The sequence below is a fragment of the Leopardus geoffroyi genome, chromosome A1 (assembly GCF_018350155.1).
Source record: "Leopardus geoffroyi isolate Oge1 chromosome A1, O.geoffroyi_Oge1_pat1.0, whole genome shotgun sequence".
Classification (NCBI taxonomy): domain Eukaryota; kingdom Metazoa; phylum Chordata; class Mammalia; order Carnivora; family Felidae; genus Leopardus; species Leopardus geoffroyi.
In genome coordinates this window covers 175,186,918-175,214,536 of record NC_059326.1, presented here as the reverse complement: position 1 = coordinate 175,214,536, position 27,619 = coordinate 175,186,918, and the positions used below count along the sequence as shown (strand labels likewise).

At 48.2% G+C, this 27,619-nt stretch overlaps 1 long non-coding RNA gene across 2 annotated transcripts; it reads left to right on the top strand.

Moving 5' to 3' along the window:
- The first annotated feature begins 9,959 nt into the window (after nucleotides 1-9,959).
- LOC123604234 lies at nucleotides 9,960-18,273 on the top strand. 2 transcript variants are annotated; one of them, XR_006715271.1, is made up of 2 exons: nucleotides 9,960-10,366; nucleotides 17,976-18,273. It is a non-coding gene; the product is annotated as an uncharacterized LOC123604234 (long non-coding RNA). The 2 variants fall into 2 exon arrangements; XR_006715268.1 differs by lacking the exon at nucleotides 17,976-18,273 and adding an exon at nucleotides 12,439-13,532.
- Nucleotides 18,274-27,619: the final 9,346 nt, after the last annotated feature.

Below are 27,619 nucleotides of genomic sequence, written 5' to 3'. Positions count from 1 at the left end.
CTCTCGAGGGACAGCCACGTGGCTACAGGACCGATGAATGAATTTGCACTCAAAGGTGACTGGCTGATGGCTGCTTCTCTGCAGACCTTCCCGGGAGGGCTCGGACCAAGGGCTCGGATTTTAGTAAAGAATCAAGAAGGGCTGTGTGAGGCCAGCGTAAGCAGATGGGACCTGGCCGGATACTGGCTCTGTAAGTCTGGTTCTGCATGGAGCAACTCCCAGGTCATGACCGCCCGGAAGCCATTTCACAGCCAGCTTTCTCAAGTCAGCTCCCAGGTCAGGGCAATGAAACTTGGCCTTTCCCAGGCCAGGCTTAGGGAGGTGGTCCTTAGACCCACGCTGCTCATCCGCTGAAGGCCTCGATTTAGCCTTATGAGTCAACAGGGCCACATGCCTGTCACATCAGACTGCAGTAGGGACAGGTTGACTTCACGGCTTTAAATATGGGTCCCGTTTCTGAACCAGCCTTAATATCTTTATAAAATACAATAAATGTAGGGGCGCCTGGGTGGCGCAGTTGGTTAAGCGTCCGACTTCAGCCAGGTCACGATCTCGCGGTCCGTGAGTTCAGGCCCCGCGTCGGGCTCTGGGCTGATGGCTCAGAGCCTGGAGCCTGTTTCCGATTCTGCATCTCCCTCTCTCTCTGCCCCTCCCCCGTTCATGCTCTGTCTCTCTCTGTCCCAAAAATAAATAAACGTTGAAAAAAAAAATTAAAAAAAAATACAATGAATGTAATATAAATCATTACTAATAAATAAATTAAAAATATAGAATATAATATAAATGAAATAAAATAAAATAAAATAAAATAAAATAAAATAAAATACTATTCACTCATTACCTTATGACTAGCATAATGCTATTACGTTGTAACATTCTTGGCCAAAAGCCTGAATTGTTCAATGTAAATTAACGTCACAGCATTTGTAACTCTGATTTGGCATTTTTGTATCTGTTGTAATATGTCCAGGCTCCCCCCTCCCCAATTACTCTATTCCTAAGCAGCCCCCCCCGCCCAAGAAAACAAAGCAGAATATGAAATTATCTGGAGTGCCAACTTCCATTCTTTGTGAAGAAGCCTGGAGAACTTAAAGTGGAAAAGGCCCTTCATGGGTTAGAGGTGGTGAGCGAGCGGCCTGATGGGAGGCGCTTGGCCCGGATCGGAACCTGACTTTGCCTTAACCATTTCAAGGTCCCCGAGCGCGCTCTCCCACGGTTCCGTGATCCCAGCCAGAGATGAGAGCAAAGTTTGGGTCCCCCGGCCTCCTCCCTCCTGCCCTCAGTGGGTGGGATCTGGGCCCTCTCCGCCTGAACTCCTGCTACCTGCCGAACAGTCTCCTGTTGTTGTCTGCTCCTGGGGGAGAAGGCTGATAAGAGAGATTAGCTGACTAATCCTGCTGGCTGCCCTTACACAATGCCGGCAGGTAACTCCTCTGAAGCTTGATGACTGGAAGCAGTCTGAAAGGAGACCTGCAGGACTGATGTCAGGGGTGTGGGAGGTCGGAGGCGATATGAGGGTTTGCAGCCGGTAAGTGGAAAAACATCCTCAGGAAGATGTGTAAGTGTGCCCGTGTGCAAGAATACAATCTACTGTATGTGCTCGCGTGTAGACGCGTGTGTTGGAGGGAGGAGAGAGAGAAGCAGACAGCCCAAGAACTAGAAAAGCCTTGGAGATCGTCTAGTTCCAGCACCGATGGGGAAACTGAGGCTGCAACAAAGGAAAGGACTGGCCTGAGATCTGGCTCCTGGGACATCCGTTCCCTAGTCATGGAAGAAAGAGGAATTTTTCTGGCGTTCCTCCCTTGCCACTTGCAATCTCCTAGAATTTCTCTCTCCCAGTAGATCTCTGTCTGCCCTTTGGGGCTAGTAGCCCTGTGCCTGAAGCCTGGCTGCTGAGCCACCAAAATATTCCCAGCATGGGGCTGGCCGGCAAAGTCACCACAGAGCCTGGCAGGTGGGGGGCCTGGTAGAACAATGCAGCCGGCAGGGGGTGCAGCATTTGAGAGCGGTGGGGACTGCGGTTCTCCCCGTCAGAAACGGGTGTGGCTCTCAGGAAGGCAGGCCCGGGACCGCCCGACCCCAGCGGTTGCAAGAGAAGCCAAAACGCAGATTCCCCTTTTGCAGGCCAAGTCTCCACTCTTTAAAATGTTAGGCAGCTCTTTAGAAATGCGTTCGGCACGCTAATCCAAACAACGCATCTCCGGCCAAAATGGTGCATAGGCCTCAGTCCGTGGTCACCGACGGTTTGTTTTATTGAAGAGAAGGCTGAGGTCCAGAGAGGAGAATTCGAACGCGAGGCTCGTGCTGCCTTGTGCCGCGGAATTGCCTTCCACGGCACCACACTGTGTGCACGCACGCGCGTGTATGTGTGCATGCATACAGGTGGACACAATCTGATAAAGAACCAGAGCTCTGCCTACCAATATTTGTGGCTATTCCTGGTAGAAAGAGATCCGTATCCACATCATCTCGGCGGTTGCAACAGGCTATAAATGTTTCCGTGTGTTTGCTCTCACTCTTCAGCCCAGATTGCATAAGCATCCGTCAACTACCCTTGCGTCAGCTTCCTTTACATGCATTCTCTCCTTTGTATCCCTAACCCTGGGACAGAGGGGATTGAAGTAATGTTATTATCCCTATTGAGTGGAGAACGAGACTGAGGTCCAGAGGGGTCCGCTGACCAGCCAAAGTCACATGGGGGGGGGGGTGAGAGGCAGAGAGAGCACTCAAGCTCCAGACCCCGATTCAGTGCTCTTTCCCCCATGCTACTCTGTGTTTGTGTTTCCTCACTTCCTGGCCTGGAGGGCTTATTCCTATTCCTTCCTGGTTTGGACCCCTTCAGACATTCTGAGCACATGAGTCTGGGGTCCTCCCCAAACCCCAGGGAGACAGAAAATCCCTAGAGGGGCTGGGAGGCAGCAGGACTCAGAAGGGAAAAATCTAGATCTTTTCTCTCCCATCTCCTTGAAGCACAGTTCCATTATTCTCCAGGATTCCCCTGGGGAAGTAGGACCTGGTTGAAGAGAGAGATTCTGTATCTTTAACCTTCGATGCTCCCCGCCTCTGTATGGGGTTGGAGCCGAAGCTCGGTCTCTGGAGCACAGGTTTTCCACCGTACTCTAGATATTTGCAGGATCTGGGCAAAATTTCAGCATGAGGTCCCTAAGGAGAGGCACCTGGTCCATCTCATTTCCAGTGTATTCTCAGAATCTGGGACAGAACTTGGCACATAGCAGCTGCTCAGTTAATATAAAGGAGGACAGGGGCGCCTGGGTGGCTCAGTCGGTTAAGCGTCCGACTTCAGCCAGGTCACGATCTCGCGGTCCGTGAGTTCGAGCCCCACGTCGGGCTCTGGGCTGATGGCTCAGAGCCTGGAGGCTGTTTCCGGTTCTGTGTCTCCCTCTCTCTCTGCCCCTTCCCCGTTCATGCTCTGTCTCTCTCTGTCTCAAAAATAAATAAATAAACGTTAAAAAAATATATATAAAGGAGGACAAAAGGAGAGGAGGGAAGGAGAAAGGGAAGGAAGAAGAAAAGGGGAAAGAAGAGACAAAGGAAAGGAAATCTATGTGCGGGGGCCTGATCCTTAGAATTAAACCTCTAACGATGAAGGCAGAAGCCAAGCCCCTGCAAATATCTAGAACGCTATGGACAATTCACAGCAACGAATCCCAGCTCCAGGTATGCTCCAATGAGAGGCGGCAGTGGAGGCGGCAGTCGAAACCGTTATGGCCTCTGAATCAGTCTCAACTCTGCCGCTGACCTCGGACAAGTGACTTTGTCTTTCTGAGCTTCAGTTTATCCACGGTTGTCTATTGACACTGTAAAAATCTTACCCCGAATTTAGAGGCTTACAACAACCCCCATTTACTCTCTCCCGGTTCTGGAGATGAGAAGTCTGAAGTTGGCCTTCTTCTGGAGGCTCCAGGGGAAAACCCGATCTCCTGCCTTAACGGCTTCCAGAGGCGGCCTGCACTCTGCAGTTGGTGAGCCGCGTCTCTCTTAGCTGCCGCTTTTGTCCTGTCTTTGGCTCTGACGCTCCCGCCTCCCCGCCATAAGACCTTTGTGATTACACTGGACCTACCCAGATAATCCAGGGTGATCGACCCACCTCAAGGTCCTTAGGCAAATCCTGCCAGCATAGTGTCTTTTGCTGTGTAAGGTAACATAGGCATAGGTTCTGGGGCCATCATTCTACCACACACACACACACACACACACACACACAGGTACACACACATAAACACACACACAGATACACATGGACACACACACACACACACATATAGACATGCACACACAATATTAACCTGCCGAATAGTTTTGAGCACTAAGTGAAAAAAAATGCACGTTGAGCACTGGACACACAGTGGGAACTTTATAAATAATACTTTTAACCAAGTCTCAGGATTATGCATCACAGCACGCCTTGAGGGTCATACAATGCTGAAACATCTTTTTCTTTTAATTTTTTTTTTTTAATTTTTTTTTTCAACGTTTATTTATTTTTGGGACAGAGAGAGACAGAGCATGAACGGGGGAGGGGCAGAGAGAGAGGGAGACACAGAATCGGAAACAGGCTCCAGGCTCTGAGCCATCAGCCCAGAGCCCGACGCAGGGCTCGAACTCCCGGACCGCGAGATCGTGACCTGGCTGAAGTCGGACGCTTAACCGACTGCGCCACCCAGGCGCCCCTCTTTTAATTTTTTAAAGTGTATTTATTTTTGAGAGACACAGAGCACAAATGGGAGAGGGGCAGAGAGAGAGGGAGACACAGAATCTACAAGCAGGCTCCAGGCTCTGAGCTGTTGGCACAGAGCCCCACGCAGGTTCAAACCCACGAACTGTGAGAACATGACCTGCGTTGAAGGCGGGCACTTAACAGACTGAGCCACCCAGGCACCCCTAAAACACGCCCCTGAAAAAGGCGCCCCTTTTTCATACTAAGAAATGTGACAGAATGTCAAAGAAATATTTGCAAAAAATGAAAATCCCCAGCGTCTCAATACCTGAGACTGATTTTATTTACTGTTGCATGGGGATGTCTTGTCATTACCCAAAAATAGATACACTTGGCGTGGCTGTGACCATACTGGATATGCCTTTTTGTCAAACCTGCTTTCTCTCTACTTCTTACGGGACTATTAGCCTGGTTCCTTGTCATCACGCTCCCATGAAGTCATAGCAAAGTGTCATTTGCAAAGAGGACTTTTCATTTTTTGTCATAATGTGTTGTAATTCCCCTAGAGTTGGCTAAGCTCAAGGTTATTCTATTTTTTAATATAATTTTGGGGGGTTTTTTGCTGTTTTGAATAATGTTGCTAAGAATATCTTTATTGGGTTCATAGTAAATGTGATATATATTTACATATTTATATATAAATGTATGTTATGTACTTATATATAATACATGTTCATTATAGTTATAACACATACTTATATATGTATGTAACATACATATTAAATTTTATATATATAATTTATATATAAACATGTTGAATATTTAAATATACAAAAGTATATATTTATATATAATACCTATTTATAGATATAAACACTGCCTGTTGAGGAAATGAACAAATGAATGAATGGACTGACTAATATATGAATAAGAGAGTTGATACATGAATAATGAATGAATGATTTAATTAATAAGCAAATTGCTGAGTCATTCGTTTGTTCCTTCTACAAATCTTTGTGTGACTAAGAAGAAGAAACGCTCAGACAAAGACCCAACCCTCATGAAGCTTACATTCCAGTGGAGAAGGGAGGGAGAATGGGCAAGTAAGTAAATGAACAGGGTCACTTCTGAGAGCGATAGATGGTGTGCGGGCAGAGAATAACCAGGGGAGAGGTTTGGAGAGGGAGAGAAGGGTGGAGGGTGAAGGACCATCCCCAGGACCACTTGCAGGGGCTCCTCTGGGGTAGGGAGCTCAGAGCTGAGGCCCGAATGATGAAAGGGGACCGGTCGTGCAAAGATCCTGGGGTTGGGGAGGGGGGCAGGATTTAAGACAGCAAAGCGCTCGGTGTGAGAATGAACGAAAGAGCCAATGAGGGAAGCCCAGAGACCAAAGCGTAGGTGACTGTGTTGAAGGATGTGTGTGGTGGATATGAGACCCTGTGCCCTCCCTCACACCCCCTTCTCAGGGCAGGCTCATCGGTCTTAGAAACTTCCCCAGGGGGGGCCGGCGGGGGGGGGGGGCGGCTCCACTGAGACCACACACAGATGCACGTCTCTTTCCGCAACGCCCTGTAGGTGCTGATGGCAGGATGCTCCCTCATAAGCCTCCTGTCTGCTTCCCAGGGAGCCCAACCTGAGCCAGTGTGTGAAAGAATGAGTCAACGGGCAAGTGAGTCACTAACGGAAGGGATACCTGAGTGCGGGAAGGAGGAATGCAGAAGGAATGAATGGGTAGCTGACTGCACAAGTGGACGACTCACGTGTGTGGGACACAGCCCCTCTCCAACCTACACCGGGAAGGTCTGCGCAGCGTCTGCCTGCCGGGAGCCTCACCGGACACCCAGGCTCCCCGGGACCCTCCGGGTCGCCATCTCACCCCTCCCTGCACCCCTGCACGTGAAGCCGGCGCTTGAGTGCAAAAGCAGCGGTGCCCACGGCAGACGGCGGCCCCGGTCTCCACCTGACCCCAGTTTCCCAGCCCCGAGAGGCCTCCCCGCCCCCAACCACGTGCGGTGGGAGCACAGAGGGCGTCCTTTGGAGACTTTTTAAAACAAATTCTTGTTTAACCTCCTCCGTGACCCATAGCATAAACAAGTTCCTGAAATATACTCAATTTCTGTTTATTTAAAGAACGTTTGCTTATTTGGCGCTTGCTTGAGCAGAACCTCTGTTATCATTCACTCCACTCTGGGCGTTAACCTGACGCGAGTCGCCTGGCATCTTTAATTACCCAGATTATTGTTTTTTCTCACTTTTTCCCCCCCTCCCCTTTTTCCGTTTTTAGGAGAAAATGCAGGGCAGGCAGCAAATAGCAGCTCCATTAGCCCAGGGTGCTGGTTGTCAAGGATCCTGAATCGTGGGGTGCAACGTGGGAGCCCCTGGCCACGCGTGTCTGAGCAGCACTTGAAACGTGGCTTGTCTGAAGCGTAAGTGGGTGCTGTAAGTGTACCAGATTTTGAGGAGTTCGTGCAAAAAAAAAAAATGTATGATATCTCGTCCATGACACGTTGAAATAATACTCAGGGTATTTTCAGTTAAATGAAATATGTTCTTAAAATTAATTTACCTGTTTCTTTTAACTTTTTTAATGCGGCTGCTGGAAAATTTAAAATAACATCTGTGGCTTGTGTTGTATTGCTTTTTTTAAAGTTTATTTATGGGGCGCCTGGGTGGCTCGGTTGGTTGAGCGGCCGACTTCGGCTCAGGTCGTGATCTCGAGGTCTGTGAGTTCGAGCCCCGAGTCAGGCTCTGTGCTGATAGAGCCTGGAACCTGCTTCTTTTTCTGTGTCTCCCTCTCTCTCTGCCCCTCCCCCATTCGCACTCTGTCTCTCTCTGCCTTTCAAAAATGAATAGATGTGAAAAAAATAATAATACAAATAAAATAAAATGAAGTTTATTGATTTATATTGGGGTGAGGGAGGGGCAGAGAGAGAGGGAGAGAGAATCCCAAGCAGGGTCCCTGCCGTCAGCGGGGACCCTGACGCAGGGCTCGATCCCACGAACTGTGAGATCATGCCGTGAGCAGAAACCAAGAGCCAAATACTTCACCGACGGAGCCACTGACCTTAATCAGAGTCCGGTTCACAGACCAGTAGGACTGGCATGTCCTGGGAGCTTGGAAGAAACGTAGACTCCCATTCCTTGTATCAGGCAGGGCTCTCCCGAGAAACAGAATGGTCATAGACATATGCAAAGTAGCTGTATCTTATATGCACAGGGTATCTATACAGTATATACATAGATAGCTATGTACGTATCTCTAGATCTCATTCACAGATGTTTCTATCAATGACACAAATCACACCAGTTAGGATATTTTCTGTTAAATCAAGTACATTCCTAAAATTAACTTGCCTTTCTTACGTATCCGTAAAATGTTAAATTAATTAAAATAAAATTATATTATTAAAGTTCAAATATATAATAGATATAGAGAGTTATGACAGGGAGAGAGAGGAAGAAATATTTTAAGGAATTGGCTCATGTAATACTGAGGGCTGGCAAGTCCAAAAGCTGCAGGGCATTTTTTAGGCAGCAGATGCAGGGAAGAGTTGACATTGCAGCTTTTCTGGAGAATTCCTTCTTCCCCGGGGTACCTCCGTTCTTTCTCTCAAGGCTTCAACTGATTGTGTGAGGCCCACCCACGTCGTAGAGGATAATCTGCTTTACTCAAAGTCCACTGATTTCATGGTTAATCCCACCTACCAAAAACCTTCACAGTGACATCTAGACTGGTGTTTCACTAAATAACTGGGTACCGTGGCCTAACCAAGGTGACACATAAAATTAAATGACACCCCACCACCCCCAACCCTACTGAATCATCATCTGCATTTGAATAAGATCATCCCTCCCCCTCCCCCAGGAGTGCGTTAAGCACACCTAAGGCTGAGAGGTTTACCCTGGACGTCTCTGAGGGTCTCCTTCCCATATGTTGAACCCCATTCCCAGGCCCCCAGCCACCGCTGCCATGCCCCAAACTTGGAACCAACCGAGCCACCACATGTCAAAATTCGCGGTCTGATACATTGTGACATGACTGGAGGGGAAACCAAGGGCCCAGGCATGGAAGCTCTTCCTGGTGAGCTCTCGAAAGCTTCCTGTGCAGAAAGGTGCACCAGGGCAAGGGCCACTTCTGTTTCATTTTCCTCTTTGTCCCCTGCCCCTGGGGCATCACGCCCGGCACGTGATAAGAATCAAACAAACTGTATTAAATAGATCCATTATGTAACCTTTGGTTTCCCATCTATAATGTGTAGATAGTCACCTGGTAGAGAAGCAATCATGTATGAGAAACACGTGGAAGTCAGGGACCCTGCGCTGGGCGCATAGTAGGTCCTCAGGAAGTCCTAGGTGAGGGTGCTCGGTGCATGCCTGCTGAGTGAGTACACAAGGTTCTGCTTCAGCATGTGAACACTCAGGGTACAGCAAGGATCCCGGGCCCCGAGCTTATAGAATGGAGCCCTGATGGGGCGCCTTCTAGAAGGATTGGTTACAACCGCCAGCAATAAGGAGGAGGTGCATGGCTCTTGGCATCTCACAAAGGGTTCTGTGGGCATCACGTCCTGGGAACCTACGGCAGTGCTGGGGGGGGATCCCTCGCTATTAACCTTGCTGTCACTGTCGCTTTACAGAAGAGGGACACTCAGGCTCAGGAATATTCAGCACCTCGTGTGAAGCTGATAACAGGATGGGGCCCGATCTGGGAATGCTTTTTTCCTAGCTTTGAGATCTCCTACCATCCGTTTCTCTTTGAAAGAAGAGAGGAGGAGAGAGAGAGAATGTCTACGCATGTGCCTGGCTGTCTGCCAGAGTGTAAGCACATGTGCCCGCATGTGTGGGTATGGGCGTGGGCACACAAGAGTAAATATGGGGACCGGAGGGTGGGGAACTATTTAATCTAATCCTGAAAGGACCAGCAGAACTCTTGGGTGTCCCTCGAAGTCAAGCTTCTTTCCAGGTCACCTAAGTTTACACTTGGATAATAACACACGCGTAATTAACTGAACAAATATAATGAATCTATCTGCAGTGACATGATAGTTGGTGCTGAATCCTATTAAAGCACATTTAATTAAAAATGCATTAAACCTTCAAGCTTTGGAACACACCCTGCCCTTCTTCAAAGCCTCCCCTCCATTAAAGCCTTCCCCACTATTAACTGTGAGTCAGCGTGTGACCCTATGGGCATGACCGGGTGAGATGAAGTGGCTCTTAAATGCCTGAACCAGTATATCACAGGCACTAATGGATTTAAATCAGGGAGATTAATTCCATTCACTCGGCTCCTTGTCTCAGAAGCAACTGTCACGCTGAGCCTAATTGCTGGAGGTGGTTGACGGCTCCGGGTGGACAGCCTCCTGAAGTTGGTTTTTGGCCCATCGTCCATTATTTGGGCTTCTGTGCAGTGGGGATATAAGGATGATTAAGATCCGCAGACAACCCAACAGCCCTTGTTTACCATTAACTTCCGTATTCTCGGCAGCCGAGTTTCTCCAGGCACCGGAGGCAGCGAGGTGCGGTGGGAGCCTGTCTGGGTTGGGACCTCAGCTCTTCCCCCCACCCGTGTGCTATATGGCTACAGTCACGGGGGGGTGGCACAAGCTATGGTCCTCCTGGAGTGCCTTTCTCCTTCTTCTCTGCCTAGTCCATTCCTACCTACCCTCCACACGCTGGCTGAACAAATGGGTAAGTAAATAAATGAGAGGAGTGGCCAGCAGCCTCCAAGGGGGGAATGTGAAATCTTACACCTGCTCAGACTCCTCTGCAGAGGGTGCGTAAAGGATGGAATTACCCTCCTTGGCTCTACACCATCCTTTGTCCGGAGCAGGCATTATTGTCAGCCCCTCTTTCTAAAGCCGGGTTCTGAGCCGCAGAAACCGAACGTGAAATTGATCAACGTCATGGAGAGATAAGGAGCAAAAAGCCAGGATTTGAACCTCCAGTCCCTTGCCTCTATTCCATACTGCCTCTGAGTAATCTCTAGGCGCGTTGCTTAATCAGTCGCTGATTCATTAAGAGCTGGCAGAAGGAGCTTCCTGCCGAGGCAGAATGGGAGAAAGCCTGTCTCTGAGCAGTGCCTGGTGGGGGGGGGGGGGGGGGGTGGGGGGGGGGGAGAGGAGAAAGGGACAGGAGGCATGACCCGATGGGTTCGGTGGCTGGGCCACGGTTGCTGCTCCTGCCACAGATACATGCTGTGCACGGCTGACTTCATAGGCGAGGGACCTGCGCAAAAGCCAGAAGGGCCCCAGGTACAACGCTCTGTTATCATCTTCAACTTCTTAGTCATTTTTGATCAAGAGCCCCCTCACTTTTTATTTTGCACTGGGCCCAGCCAGTCCTGGTGCTGAGGGCAGGTTCGGGGTGTGGGTCCTGCCCATCCTCCGTGACCTTCCCTGACTCTCCAAATGCCTTACCAAGAAGCCTTTTCCTTGACGGTGGCGTCACGTCCGCCTTCCCTCGCAAAGCGGTTGACCTATGGTAAGGCACCCAGCGCGCAGCAGGTGCTTAGTAACTGAGAGGCAAGGGGGTTGCCGTGGCTGTGTCAGAAGCCTGGTTCGCCACTGAGTCCTTGCAGACCGCCGAAGGCTTCTGAATTGTCAGTCGTTTTTAGCTCCATGGCAAACGCGTGATCCAAGAAAGCATCTCCAGAGCTTAGTTCTGCAGAGCCTTTCTTTAGCCAACAGCAAGCGCTCTGCGGTCATATTCCTTTTGGAAATGCTGCTCACCCCATCCTCACCGAGAATCACGGTATGCCTTAGCACGTTCGAGACTCTGAGAAGTCCAGCAGCAAAGACACCTTTTTACTCTGCTGATGCCAGCTTTCTCCCAATCTCAGTGGCTTTGGATGCATTTTTCCTCCCTGATCCACTTATTCACATCCCACGGGATCTGGTCCCGAAAGGGTGGAGGTGAAGGGGCGCCTGAGTGGCCCGTGGTTAAGCATTTGACTTGGGCTCGGGTCATGATCTCGTGGTTCATGAGTTTGAGCCCCACATCGGGCTCTGCGCTGACGTTGCGGAGCCTGCGTCGGATTCTCTGTCTCCCCCTTTCTCTGTCCCTCCCCCCACCCCTCTCTCTGAAAAATAAACATTAAAAACAAGAGTGGTGGGGCGCCTGGGTGGCACAGTCGGTTAAGCGTCCGACTTCAGCCAGGTCACGATCTCGCGGTCCGTGGGTTCGAGCCCCGCGTCAGGCTCTGGGCTGATGGCTCAGAGCCTGGAGCCTGTTTCCGATTCTGTGTCTCCCTCTCTCTCTGCCCCTCCCCCGTTCATGCTCTGTCTCTCTCTGTCCCAAAAATAAATAAACGTTGAAAAAAAAATTAAAAAAAAAACAAGAGTGGAGATGAAGATGTGGGTGGAAGAGTGAGAATTAACAGCAAGGAGGGAAGACAAATGTTGCAACGAGGCATCTCCACACACGTCAGTCTGTGTCAGCAACTACTGACAAAAGGGCCAAAACTTTGTTGCCTTTGCCTTGTTGCTTTCTCCTCCCCGGGGTTTGTTAGGAACGACAGCAAGCCCGGGAGACCATCTTAGCCAGCCTGGGCTATTGCAGCAGCAGAGGACGTAACTGTCTGCAGAACGCGTTGCCCAAAGAACGGAGAGCAGGGACTTTCTGGGCGGCGGCGAGGGGGGGCGGGCGGCTGGGGACTTAACAGATGCTCATAAACAAATGAGATCACTTCGAACAAAGTAATCAAAGCATCAAATGATATAAACACCACATTAGGGTATAATGTGAATCATCCTTGTGGTCAGACATGCACAGATCAGCTGCAAAGAGCAACCTGATCCCAGAACCTCGGCTCCCATGACTGGTGTGAAACATGAACAGAAAAATGGAAGGAAGCTTGCCGACACAGACACTCTAGAAGCTGAGCTCTGACAAAGAATGCTGTCGGCAGTCCTGAGCCACACATCTTCATGGAAGAATGAAGTCCCGGTGCTTTTGGAACAGAAGAGGACTTTCTAGAAGGACACACCGAGGACTGGGGAGTTTGGAGGGACTTGCCTTGCTAGCAGAGGACAAAATCAGGTCTTGGGTCCAGGTTCGTAAATGTAATTTCAACTCTTTGCACCAGGTGCTACCACTGTCAATCTCCTCGGCGCTCAGCATCCGCTTGGCTTCTTCCTACAAGACTGGTGACCCTTCCCTGAGGACTCTTTGGCTGCAGAAGCTTGCTGTTCTATCACAGGACGGGCCGAAATGCCAGACAGTGTGCAACCCCAAACACTGAGATGGGGAGCTGGCGTAAATATCACACCTCGCATGCTACTCATGGGAAGGGGGCAGCTCTGAGTCGTCAACCTCACAGAGGTCTGCTGCGAGGCTGTACTCAGGTGCCCAGTTCAGCCATCGGTTCATTAATGTGAGCTGTGCTAAATCCTGTCCTTTCCTGGCTCTCTGCTGTGCGTCTCCAATTGTGTTTCCTGGGATCCTCTCCCAAATAAGCCACTCGCACTCAGATCCCTGTCTCCAAATTGGCTTCTGGGGCAATCCACCTGCAAATGACTTTCTTTTTATTGTACTCAAGTGATTTAAGGAGAGGAGACTCTGGCTCCTAGGATAAGGACACTACAGAGATGGCATCTCCAGTATATGACTCCTTTGAGCAGATGGCAAATGATCTTTCCATTGTTGTCCAGTGGTTACAATAGCTGATAGGAGATGCTACGCTGTCATTCTCTTCTTCAATCCGTGATGTTTATTGATCGTCTACACTGGTCAGGCATGGGCTGGACACTGGATGTGTAGACTGGGTCAGAGCCTTCAAGGCTAGCAGGAGGATGGCAGTATTTATTCACTCATACATTCGTATATTTTCATGTAATAAATCTCTATTGAGGGCCAATTTTGTACTCAGCACTGCTGGGAATACAGAGGAGGGAAAAAAAGATATCATTTCTAGCCTCAGCTTACCATCCAGCAAAAGAGAAACACTTGAAACAGATAACACAGTCCTTGGACAAGCACCATGCGAAAAAAAAGTTTATGGTGGCCATGATCATATAGGAGCAGTGTACTCAGATTTAACGGGTCAGGGATGATAGCTGGTGTAAAAATTACAATCACAAAACCATGACCAAGATGTTTATCCTGTTCATTTCTTGAGACTGAGAACATATCACAGAGTATGAGAAAAAGTCCTATTAAATTTCATTGATTTGAGGGAAATGGGAAGTTTTGTCAAAGTATGAATCTTATACAAAGATGCACGAAGTTTCCATTTACCATAAATCTAGGCTGCATCTTGAAATCAGTCAACTGGGAGTACAAACTACCAGGTAATTCTGAGACACGAAGCACAGGCAGAGATGCCCTACACATCTTCTTTAACCAATTGATTGGGAATAGCTCCATTTTACAGGGAAAGACTGAGGTGGCCCAAATCATTCTCCTCTCCTGGTAATCCCTTCCCCGTAAGGGTGGTCTGAGCCTAGTGACTTGCTTCCAACAAGCAGAATATGGCAAATATGGAAGGATGTCAGTACATTGACTCAGTAATCAAATCCCTTCCAAAGAAGAGAAGCCCAGGGCCAGATGGCTTTACTGGTGAATTCTACCAAAAATTTAAAGAAGAATGAACATCAATTCTCAAACCCTCCATAAAATTGAAGAGGAGGGAACACTTTCAAAGTCATTCCATAAAGCCAGCATTGTCCTGATACCAATGACAGACAAAGACACTAAGAAAACTACAGACCAATATCCCTGATGAATATTGATGCAAAAATCCTCAAAATAAAACACTGGCAGACAGAATTCAATGACACGTTAAAAGGATTACACACCATGACCAAGTGGGATTTATTCCTGGAATTCAAGGATGGTTCAACACAAAAAAATATCAATCAATGGAATACATCATATTAACAGAATGATGGGGGGGGGGGGAGGAACCCACAGGATCATCTCGACTGATGCAGAAAAATCATTTAATAAAATCCCATACTCTTTCATGAAATAAAAAAGCACCCAACAAGCTAGGAATAAGAGAATATTACCTCAACATCAAAAAAGACCATACATGAGAAACCCACAGCCAACATGACACATAATGGTGAAAGACTAAAAGGTTTTCCTCTAAGATCGGTTCTAGACAGGTATGCCCACTTTACCACTTCTTTTCAAAATAGTACAGGAAGTCCTGGCCAGAACAATTAAGTGGAAGGAAGGAAGGAAGGAAGGAAGGAAGGAAGGAAGGAAGGTGAAAGAAAGAAAGGAAGAAAGAAAGAAAGAAAGAAAGAAAGAAAGAAAGAAAGAAAAGGAAACATTATCTCTGCTCACAGATGGCATGATCTAATACATGGAAAACCCTAAAGATCACACACACACACACACACACACACACAAATCCTGTTAAAGCTAATACATGAGGGGCGCCTGGGTGGCGCAGTCGGTTAAGCGTCCGACTTCAGCCAGGTCACGATCTCGCGGTCCGTGAGTTCGAGCCCCGCGTCGGGCTCTGGGCTGATGGCTCAGAGCCTGGAGCCTGTTTCCGATTCTGTGTCTCCCTCTCTCTCTGCCCCTCCCCCGTTCATGCTCTGTCTCTCTCTGTCTCAAAAATAAATAAACGTTGAAAAAAAAAAATAAAGCTAATACATGAATTCAGCAAAGTTGCAGGATATAAAATCAACCAGTTGTGTTTATATAGACAAACAATGAACATTCCAAAAAGGAAAGTAAGAAAACAGTTTCATTCACAATAGCATCAAAAAGAATAAAATACTTAGGAATGAACTTAACCACAGAAGTGAAAGACCTGTATGGTGAAAACTGGAAAACATTGCTGAAAGGAACTAAAGATGACAAAAATAAATGGAAAGGCATCCCATACTCGTGGGTTGGAAGACTTAATAACATTAAGATGTCAAAATTAGCGACCTACAGATTCAATGCAGTCCTTAGCAAAATCTTAACAACTTTTTTGGCAGAGGTAGAAAAAACCCATCCTAAAATTCACATGGAATGTCAAGGAAATCCGGATAGCCCAAACAATCTTGAACAAAAGAGAAACAAACTTGAAAGTTTCACACTTCCTGAATTGAAAACTTGTCACAAAACTACAGTAATGAAAACAGTGTGGGTACAGGCATATAAAATGGCCGGCCCAGAAATAAACCTTGCTTATATGGTTAAATGATGTTGGCAAGGATGCCAAAACCATTCAGTGGGAAAGAACAACCTTTTCAACAAATGGTGCTGGCAAAACTGGATATCCACGTGCAAAAGGATGAACTTGGACCCTTCCCTTACACCATTACAAAAATAAACTCAAGGGGCGCCTGGGTGGCGCAGTCGGTTAAGCGTCCGACTTCAGCCAGGTCACGATCTCACGGTCCGTGGGTTCGAGCCCCGCGTCGGGCTCTGGGCTGATGGCTCAGAGCCTGGAGCCTGTTTCCGATTCTGTGTCTCCCTCTCTCTCTGCCCCTCCCCCGTTCATGCTCTGTCTCTCTCTGTCCCAAAAATAAATAACTGTTGAAAAAAAAAATTTTTTTTTAAATAAATAAATAAATAAACTCAAAATGGAATGAAGACCTACACAGAAGACCTCAAGCAATAATCTTCTTGGAGAAAACACAGAGGCAAAATTTCATGCCATTGTACTTGGTGATCATTTTCTGGATATGACACCCAAAGCACAGGTGACATCACACTGGACTACATCACATTAAAAACCTCTGTGCCTCAAAGGACCCAATCAACAAGTAACATGAGACAAAATATTTGCAAGTCACATATCTGATCAGAGGTTCATATCCAGGATGGACAAAGAATTTTTTCAACGTTTATTTATTTTTGGGACAGAGAGAGACAGCATGAATGGGGGAGGGGCAGAGAGAGAGGGAGACACAGAATCGGAAACAGGCTCCAGGCTCTGAGCCATCAGCCCAGAGCCTGACGCGGGGCTCGAACTCACGCACCGCGAGATCGTGACCTGGCTGAAGTCGGACACTTAACCGACTGCGCCACCCAGGCGCCCCAAGACAAAGAATTTTTTCAACTCGACAACAAAACACAAGCAACTCAATTAAAACATGAGCAAAAGACTTGAATAAACATTTCCCTAAAGAAAATAAATTGCCACTAAACACGAGAAAAATGCTATCACTAATTATTAGAGACATGCAAATAAAAACCTTACTGAGATACCATTTCACATCCATTAAGATGGCTACTATATATTTTTTTTAAATAAAGGAAAAAAAAAGAGGATCTTGGGTGGCTCAGTTGATTAAGCTTCCAACTCTTGGTTTCAGTTCAGATCATGATCTTGTGGTCCGTGGGATGGAGTCCCATGTCGGGCTCCGCACTGTCAGCTCGGGATTCTCTCTCTCCATCTCTCTCTGCCCCTCCCCCACTTACCACACAGGTGCCTTCTCTCTCTCAAAAATAAATAAGTAAGCATTTTTTAATACTAATAAAGGAAAAAGAAAAAGAAAATACCAAGTGTCGATGGCAAGAATGTGGAGAAATCGGAACCCTTGTGCTCTGGCGATGGGAATGTCAAATGGCGTGGCTGCTGAGAGAAACAGTATGACAGTTCCCCCAAAAATTACAAATAGAATTTCCATATGATCTAACAATGCCATGTATGGGTATAGACCCAAAAGAATTGAAGGTAGGTACTCAAAGAGATATTTGTATACCCGTGTTTGTAGTGGCATTATTTACAACAGCCAGAAGGGGAACGCAGTCAAAGCGTCCGTCAAGGGACGAACGGATAAACACAATATGCTTATATACCGACAGTGGAATCTTACCCAGTCTGCAAAGGAAGGAAAGGACACATGCTACGACACAGACGAACCTCGAGGACACTATGGTGAGCGAAATAAGGCTTTCATGAAAACAAAATACTGCAGGATTCCACTTGTATGAGGTAGCTAGAGTAGTGAAATTCATAAAAAGAGAAAATAGAATGGTGGTTGCCAGGGGCTGGGAGACGTGGGGTTGGGACATTGTTTAATGGGTATAATTTTAGTTTTGCAAGATGAAAGAGTTCTGGAGATTGGTTGCACAACAGTGTGAATGTACTTAATACCAAACAGTACTCTTAAAAGTGGATACGATGGCCAATTTTATGTTATTTATGTGTGTTTTGCCACAATTAAAAATGTAAAAAAAGTAAACATAAAAAAAGACAGCAGAACAAGAAGAGAGTCACAGAAACAACAGCAATGATAACAAAAACGAAACAAAATCAAACAAAGTGATGTGGGGTGATTTCTGAGATACGGATTATAAAAGAGGGTGTCTTTGATTTTATGCTCTCTTGCTTGCTCTGAGGAAGCTTGCTGCGCTGTTGGAAAGGTCCATGTGGCAGGGAACTGAGGGTGGCCTCCAGCCAACAGCCCAGCAAAGAATTGGGGCCCTCCATACAACAACCTGCAAGAAACTGAATGCTTCCACTGGCCACATAGGGGAGCTTAGAAGCAGATTCTTCTCCAGTTAAAAGTTAATGGGACTATAACCCTGACCAACACCTTGATCACAGCCTGGGCCAGACCCTGAAGCAGGGCTGAGTTTAACTGTGCCCAGATTCATGACCCACAGAAACTATAAATAATAAATATTGTCATTTTAGGCTACTAAGTTTTGGGGTAGTTTGTTATGCAGCAATAGCTAGCTAATACAAAGACACCGAGCTTGAAAGAGAATCAACATGTAGCAAGTGAGTGATGTCTGAAGTACGTGGGTCTCCAAAGTTCCCTTTCCACACCACTCATGTCCTTTCCTCAAAAGCCTCTTTCTGGGTGAACAAAGCAGTTGAGGGGTACCATACCAGATTTCAACATTTTTAACACATGCTGCTCTGCCCAAGGAAGACTCATGACTCCTTGACTCGCGAGAAGTTGAAGTAGTTTCCTGGTAAACACACCAAATAAACACCTAAGATAGAAAATAAAATAAAAGATACAGAAACAGAGTATGATTAATAGGCATACCTTTGTGCTAAAATCATTTTATTTGATTCAAGCAATTCAAAAACTGTAATGGGGAGTTGTGGGAAGGTTATGTAATGTCAGTCACAGACAACAGAAGCATTCGCTTACCTCACTCCATCCTTCCAGAAACGGAAACACATCTGAGAGTTTACAATCGGTAGGAAAAACCATGGTCTCCTGATCCCTCAGATGAGGTTCCACTTTTATTTTTAATTTTTTTTTATGGTTCTTTATTTTTGAGACAGACACAGAGCATGAGCAGGGGAGGGGGAGGGACACACAGAATTGGAAGCAGGCTCCAGGCTCTGAGCCGTCAGCACAGAGCCTGACACAGGGCTTGAACCCACAAACTGTGAAATCATGACCTGAGCCGAAGCCGGACACTTAACCCACTGAGCCACCCAGGTGCCCCGAGGTCCCCCCTTCCAATAAAGCTAGTTAAAGGCTGTAATCTACATACCTGAGAAAATCCCGTTGCTCAGAGGCTTGGCCTTAAAAATCTAAGTCCCAAAATAAAAGCAAAGGCTGTCCCTTGAGGCCTGACACACAGAGACAAGGACGCTGTTAGCCACCAGCACGCTGGCCAGGCATTGTCCCGGGGCCCTCCCAAGAGCAGTGGCAACGAGGCATGTGATAAAATTACCCGTGGGCTGAGGAACAACGCCAATGAGAATGGTAAGTATAGCTACCCTGTGCTGAATTCCTCGGACATCCCGGGCTTTACGTTCATGCAACACAGAACAGTAGGTTCAAAGTATGGGCTCTAGAGCCAACAGTTACAGCTGGAATCCCTCTCTGCCAGCTGTGTGGCTCTGGCAGGCTTTTTGGCTCCTTGTTGCCTGTTTCCTTGCCCCAAATGGGGCCGATAGTCATTATCTCATCAGGTCATTATGAAGGTTAAGTAGCATAAAGCACATACATCCTACAGATCAGTGCCTGTACAGGGCAAGCAATCAACACATGTGTGAGTTGTTGCTGTTACCATTATCGTCATCTTTCTCATCGTTACCACCTTCATCATTTCCCCTAATGGGCGCACACAGTAATGCCAGCTAGGATTCAGGAACCGGGTTTTCTGTGTTTCAGATGCGGACGTGGAGGCTCCAAGGGGTGAGAGGCCTGTCCCAAGGTCACGTGGCCCATGAGGGATGACCTGGGACTCCCCTCCAGGTGTGTCTGACTCCAAGGCCAGTGTGATATTTCCACGACACCAGGCTCGGGTGCGGATCTACGCCCTTTCTCTTCTAATTCACTCAGGCACTTGCCCTCCTACTTTCAGGTCTCACTTGACTTATTTCAACTCTGAATGTCCACTGCCCGGTGGCTTGAGGAGAAGCAAATGTAAAGACATAAGAGACTTTGGGAAACTTGGGGGGTGGAATGGGGAGGAGAGACACTTCCGACTTTTGAGAACACATAATACGGAAGCGGCTATTTTCTGAACGCAGAGTCTGTAAGTGAACTTCCCATGTATGGATTTCCATAACGTTTACAACATCCCAGTGAAATGTCAATTAGCATGCCTATTTTAAAATTTTTTTTTTTAATGTTTTATTCATTTTTGAGACAGAGAGAGACAGAGCATGAACGGGGAGGGGCAGAGAGAGAGGGAGACACAGAATCGGAAGCAGGCTCCAGGCTCTGAGCCATCAGCCCAGAGCCCGATGCGGGGCTCGAACTCACGGACCGCGAGATCGTGACCTGGCTGAAGTCGGACGCTTAACCGACTGCGCCACCCAGGCGCCCCCGTCATGCCTATTTTAAAGATCATTCTCCTTCCTCTCCTCTTCCTCCTCCTCCTCCTCCTCCTTCAAATGAATTTGCTGAGGCTCAGAAAAATAGATCCTTTTTTTTGTTTGAGTGAATGAATGAATTTTCTGAGGCTCACACAAGTCTAATCATTCAGTCAGTGTCACTATTTGGATCTAGTAGAACCTTGACTCCAACCTACTGCTCTGGCTTCAAGCATTAGTGCTTGCCACTGTTTCCCATTTTACAGATGGAAAAACTGAGGCTCCAAAGGTAAAAGACTGTCTCCAGTTCATGCATCTGAAAGGTGACAGACAGGATCTAAATCCAGGGCTCTTTGGCTCTGGAGGCATCACTCTTTATACAACACCCAGGAAAAGGAACACCTGGTAAAGTAGAAGCTCCTCCCTCATAGTCTAGCCTTGTTGATTTCTGTCTTGATCATCAGACTCCACGTCTTGAAGCATCTCTACTTAGGAACTTTCCAGAAGCCTGCAGAGCTACTCACCAGAGCAAAAACCCTTCAGCTCTGCCCAGAACCAATTGGTAATGGCCCATACATGTGCCCTCTGACTTTGGACTGTTTTTCCTTCTTCTTTGCACTCAATCCTCACTGTCTAAAATTATTTACTTACTTCTGTTTGTTGTCTGCACCCCTTCCTCAAAAGGAAGTTCTATGAAGGCAGGAACTTTGTTCTGTTAATCACTGCATGCCCAGTACACAAAACAGTCTCTGACAGGTAGATATGCAATAAATCTTACCCTTCCTTCCTTCCTTCCTTCCTTCCTTCCTTCCTTCCTTCCTCCCTTCCTGCCTTCCTGCCTTCTTTCCTTCCCTCCTTCCCTCCTTCCCTCCTTCCTTCCTTCCTGCCTTCCTGCCTGCCTTCCTGCCTTCCTGCCTTGTTCCCTACTTCCTTCCTGCCTTCCTGCCTTCCTGCCTTCCTGCCTGCCTTCCTGCCTTCCTGCCTGCCTTCCTTCCTGCCTTCCTGCCTTCCTGCCTGCCTTCCTTCCTGCCTTCCTGCCTTCCTGCCTTCCTGCCTGCCTTCCTTCCTTCCTTTCTTCCTTCCTTCCTTCCTGCCTTCTTTCCTTCCCTCCTTCCCTCCTTCCTTCCTTCCTGCCTTCCTGCCTTCCTTTCTTCCTTCCTTCCTTCCTGCCTTCCTTCTTTCCTGCCTTCCTTCCTGCCTTCCTGCCTTCTTTCCTTCCCTCCTTCCTTCCTTCCTGCCTTCCTTCTTTCCTCCCTCTCTCTCTTTCTTAAATAAACGAACGATGAGTCTGTGTGAAATTTCATGCAAGACTACAAGATTTCTCTGGAGGAAGAATGCCATTCTGGCTCTAGCTGTGGCATGGAATGCCTCAGGACCGCCAAGTCTCTGGCTGGCTGAGCGAGCCTCTGCTCTGCCATCAACAGTCCAATGTGACACTAGGCGAGCCAGTTCACCTCTCAGCCTCCCCAGTTTGCTCCCCAGGACAATGAGGAAGAAAGACAGAAGCGGTCATGTTCGAAACTCCCTCTATCTCTAAGAACAGGATCAGGATCAGATATGGAGCGTTGGTGGCATCAGAGGTTAGATCCTGGGGGGCAGGGAGAGGACAGGGTGGGCCAACCTGTCTGACTAGCTGAGCTGGAGGCTCCACCTCTGGTTTACTCTGCAGCTTTTTCAAATTTTCTTTAGCAAGACAGCCGAGGCTCCACCCCAAACCAATGCATACAAAGTGTCAAAGTCAGGGTGCAAGCATGCTTTAATTTATTTTCAGTTCGACAAATATTTATTGACCGCCTATCTGCTATGAGCCAGGCCCTGGGCTTAGTTTAGCGAATAACACATCCCTGTGACTTCCCTTTCAGAGCTCACAGTTCTCAAAGCGGGGGTCCTGGACCAGCGGCTTCTGCGCCACCTGAGAACCTGTTACAAATGCGAATTCACAAGCCCCACCTCCACCTCTGAGCTCCTGAATCAGGAACTCTTCAGGTTGTCCAGCAATCCGGACAAGCTTCCGGATGATTCTGAAGCACATTCTACCAGTCTAGGGCAGAATCCAGGCTTCGGTACCTGATTAAATGTCAAAACAAAAAATTTAACTCATTAGAACTACGATCAGAAATGACAAGCACAGGGTGTGCTGAAAAGGGCACGTCAATGGGGAAGGTGACGGACGGGCTCTGGAGTTTTTGGACAGACGCTTCTTAGGAAATGAGAGTTGTTAGAGATGAGGGTCATGCAGATCTGTATGATGAACTGAAACGGAACAACAGCCAAGATGTATGTTCAACAAAGGGAAAAGAGCGATACACTCTGTTCCTATTTGTGTGCGCGCAGATATATATGGGTTTAAAGTTCTGTTTGCCTTTGTGTAATCTATCTCTAGAAGGATACACAAGAAATTGGTTAACGGTGGTTTTGTCTGAGAAGGAGACATGGAGTGAGAAGCAGAAGGGAAACTGACTTTTGCTTTACGCATCACTTCCTACATGCTTTATTTATTTCAGGACAACAAACTAGCCGGTTGTGTTCGTGCGCATCTTGTCTGCGTGGCGGCCAGAGGACAAGGCAGGCAACTGCGAGTGAAGGGAGTCTTTTCTTTCCTTTTTTTTTTTTTTTTCCGGAGGAGACTTGTTGAAGTACAGTTGACACGCAATATTATCTTAATTTCAGGCGTACAGCATAGCGATTCAACAGTTCTGCACATTACACCACGCTCACCAGGGTAAGGGTAGTCACCATCTGTCACCATACAAAGGTGACAATGATTATAATATTATTGACTATGGGTCTTTGTACCTCTTAATACCCTTCACCTATTTCTGATGGCCAGCCCTCTATATTCCGTCCTGTGTTTGGCAGTCTTTGGCATCCAGGCTTCTCCAAATCCCTGCCCAGGAGGAGCTTCCAATCTAGCGGGTAAGTCGGACAAGAGGCAAGAAGGAGACAGTTACAGGGAGGCGGGGTGAGCAGCTTATGAGCCAGGGCAGTGTAGAATCCTCAGAGCAAGGCCCTGGTGACCTAGGAGGAGAGGGGATTGGATGATAGTTTTGCAGAAAGAGTGAAGCATCACCTTGAAGGCAGAGGAGGTGGTCAGGAAGGGAATCAGGCTGTTTCAGAAGCTGCAGGTGCTTTCATGCTGGCTGTGTATGGGGTAGGAGGGCTGGCAGGGGGACAGGGTGACCAACTGTCCTACTTTTCCAGGACTGACGGGGTCCCTGGGATTAGAAACTTTCAGTGCTACAACTGGGACAGCTGGTCACCCTCAGGTAGGCGCGGCGGGTATATGGCCAGAGGCAAGGCAGGAGAGAGAGGCAGAGTATGTGGGTTTGCGCAGAGATCGTCTCAGGGAGGGGTGTCGACCAATGACCTGGCTTGGCTAAATCAGGTAGCCTGATGCAGTCACAGCCTCTATTCCCCAGTGATTCCACGCTACGTATCTTCAAAAGGAAGCATCCAGAATACCCGAGACTTGCCTATATACCCTCAGGTTACTTACACATCCTACCGCCCAGGTGTACATAAGACAGCATCCGTAACCATTGGAGTCGATTCGTCTTTCAAGTGTAGATGAGGGCTTGGTGTGCAAACTTGTCATAGCTGGCACCTGGCACCAGTGGTCCGAGAGCCCCCTCTCCCATTGTAATGGCTGGTATTCAGAGAGCCAGAGATAAAATCACCGTTGTGACCAAGACAGAAGATACGGGCATCAGCACAGGCACTAGATGCATCAGAGGACTGTGAGATAGGAGACCTTTCCCCCAGGGCCTCTGGCTTCCACTGGGTGTAGCTGAGTGCAGGTGATTAAAGCTATTGCCTGTCCCATAGCTTTTTGATGACCTAATGGAAAGAGTGGGTGACCTAATTCCACATCTCAGGGGCTCTTGCCTAGCCTCGGGTCTGCCCGATGACCGGTCTCCAGGGACTGAGTCCAGGCCGGGATCCTCTGTGCCCGACTCGGCGGAGTGCTTGGCCGCGGAGATCTGGAGAATTATCTGAGGGGCCTCCCCAAACTAATCACGAAGACGCCCCTGGGCAAGTATGCCTTCGCCGTAATTCTCTTTCAAAGGCAGGTTCCAGCCTCACGTGCCTGGTTGTAAATTGGAGTCTGTGTCCGTTTCTGCAGCCTTTGGGACAAGCCTGGATCTAGGGGCTGAGATTTGTTTGGCCTACCTAGGACTTCAGGGCTGAAAAGCCCTTGGAGGTTATTTGGTTACATCTTATTTTGCAGGTAGGTAAACTGAGCTCAGAGGCAGGAAGATACCTGCCCAAGGTTACTGTTATGTGTTGAATTGTGTCCCCCTCAGAAAAATTCATTATGTTGAGGGGACCCTGGGTGACTCAGTCGGTTAAGTGTCCAACTCTTGGTTTCGACTCAGGTCATACTCTCACGGTTCGTGGGTTCGAGCCCCTCTGGCTCTGGGCTGACGGTGAGGAGCCTGCTTGGGAGTCTGTCTGTCTGTCTCTCTGTCCCTCCCACCACTCACTTTCTATCTCTCTTTCTCCAAATGAATAAATAAACATTAAAAAAAATTTTATGTTGAGATCCAACCCCCAGGACCTCAGAATGCGACCTTATCTAGAGGGAAGGTCTTTACAGGGTAATCAAGTTACAGTGAGGACATTAAGGTGGGCTCTTATCCAAATATGGCGGGCATCTTTATCAAAAGTGGAAATGTGGGCACAGACATGCACTCAGGGGGTCACCACGGTCAAGGTGATGCTTCTACGAGCCAGAGACTGCCAAAGGTTGCCGGAACACCACCGGAAGCCAGGAGAGATGCACAGAACAGACCCTCCCTCACAGCCTCAGGAGGAACCAACCCCACCAACACCTTGACCTTGGACTTCCGGTCTCCAGACCGCCAGACAGTACATTTCCGCTACTTAAGCAGCCACCCACTTTGTGGTACTTTTTTTGTGAGGACAATAGTCAATTTAGATTAGGACCCACCCCGATGTCTTCAGTGAGACTTGATTGCCTCTGAAAAACTCCCATCTCTACATAAGATCACATTCTCAGGTCTTGGGGGCAAGGGCTTTACCATACAGATACGGCGAGGGGACACGATTCAACCTGTGGCGGTCGCCCAGCAAGTTGGTAGTGTGGAGAAGGCGAGAACCCACCCCAAACCTGACTTCGCACGGCACCCCTTCCCGAACCCGCCCTTGCGTGTGCCCTCCCTGAGGAGAAGGGCTCCATCGGCCTGCGTTTCTCTTCAGACCTGTTTAAAGACGCTGGCTCCTTTTCTTGGACAGAAACAGCGTCTCATTTCCTCTCGATCTGGAGAGAGAGTCCTGGCAGGCGGATCCCCGGGGGGCGAACACCCAACACCCCGCCCCACCCCCACCTTCTGCCAGCTCCCTTCAAAGCATTTTTTCTCCTACCTTTGATTTTTATTGGTTTGTGTCTTAAATGCTTTGTCTGTAATTACACAGTTTGCCGCTCGTCTTGTTTCATAATGACTAATATGAAATACAGGTACCAGCAAAGGGAAGCACAGAACTAAATGAACATCGAATAATTAGTATTCATTAAGACAATTATTTTTAATAAATTGGACTCGGTTAAATATAACCATTTTGCCCTGATTTCAAAACAAAACAAAACAAACACCGGCTTACTTCAACATTGCAGCAAGAGACGGGGGGGCATCAGTGAGGATGCCCAGACCAGGGCAGAGACAGGAAGGGCTTGGGAGAGCAGAGCAGGGGCAGATATGTCGGTAGGACTTGGGGAAGTCTGGTTCGTTGTGTGTTCTACGTCAGCGATGGGAGCGAAGTCTGCAAAGGACTGGCTAAATGTCAAGTCCATTGCCTACAGTATCTTAAGTTATCGTCATACCAAATCAAAGAGACGGGCTCTTTAATTGTATTGCCACTTTACGGATGAGGAAACTGAGGTTTGCCCCAGCTCACACAGGTGGTAAGTGAGTGATGGAGCTGGAGGTGGGACCCGGGCAGCCTCCCTCCGGAACCGGCCTTCGAAGGCCCGCACACGACAGGTGTCAGAAACCGAGGATAAGCCCTCTCCCCGCCGAGGGTGGGAGATGGGCCGTCTTGTCCGCGAAGTGGGTAGCTTGTTTAGGGTCAAGCTTAATGTGGCGATGAAGGCCCTAAACTCCTGGGGGAACCTGTCGGGGCTTGAATCTCAGGGCCATCCCTAACCAGTAGAGCCTCAGTTTCCCTGTTGACAAAGGCAATGATAATAGCACCCTCCTTGTGGCACTGCTGAGAACAGAGTATCACTGCTGGATCGGGAAGGGACATCTCAGGGAGCTACCAGATCAAACCACTTGTCCAGCCACATCCGATGATGGCGCCACACTGAGATTTGGCCTGAGGTCCACCCATGGCAATGCGACGGATGGGGCGGTTGTCAACTCTGATTTGTTCTCCAGGCAGTTGCGTTCTCTTTCTCTGCCCCGGACGTAGAAAGGAGTGAACTCTAAAAAGCTCCCAAGGGACTACAGGCCTCAGAGCCCTACCATGAGAGGGAGGGTCAGTCACGGTCCCCGGTCTAGTTCCTTCCTGATCGTGGTACGTGTGATCCGTCACCAAAATGATCAGAACCATGGCTGCTTTCAACCACCAAAAATGAGCCAGCCTTGATGACCCAATCTCTGGGCCTCGGTTGAGTTCCCACCTGTCCCGGGACACAGCCAGGGTCAACGTCACGGGCATGTACCCTGTGCACTTGCACAGATCCCTGTGCTTAGGAGGGTCCTGCACTTTGATTTGAAACTCTGCTGACCATGTCTTGAAATTCTAACCAATTTCTGAACAAGGACCCTCACGTTTTCAACTTGTACTGGGCCCTGCAAATCACGTACCCAGTACCCTGTACCCGTTTAGCTGCTGTAACAAAGCGATCCAGAAATACAGGGACTCATATAAGATTGAAGTTTCGTTCTCTCTTACGTAACAGCTCAGAGGTAGGTAGTTCAGCCAATAGGATGGCTTTTCCATCTTTAAAAATTTTTTTTTTCAACGTTTTTATTTATTTTTGGGACAGAGAGAGACAGAGCATGAACGGGGGAGGGGCAGAGAGAGAGGGAGACACAGAATCGGAAACAGGCTCCAGGCTCTGAGCCATCAGCCCAGAGCCTGACGCGGGGCTCGAACTCACGGACCGCGAGATCGTGACCTGGCTGAAGTCGGACGCTTAACCGACTGCGCCACCCAAGCGCCCCTGGCTTTTCCATCTTTAATATGTGGCTCCTCTCTTTGAGTCCAAGTGACCGTCCCGTTCTCGCCAC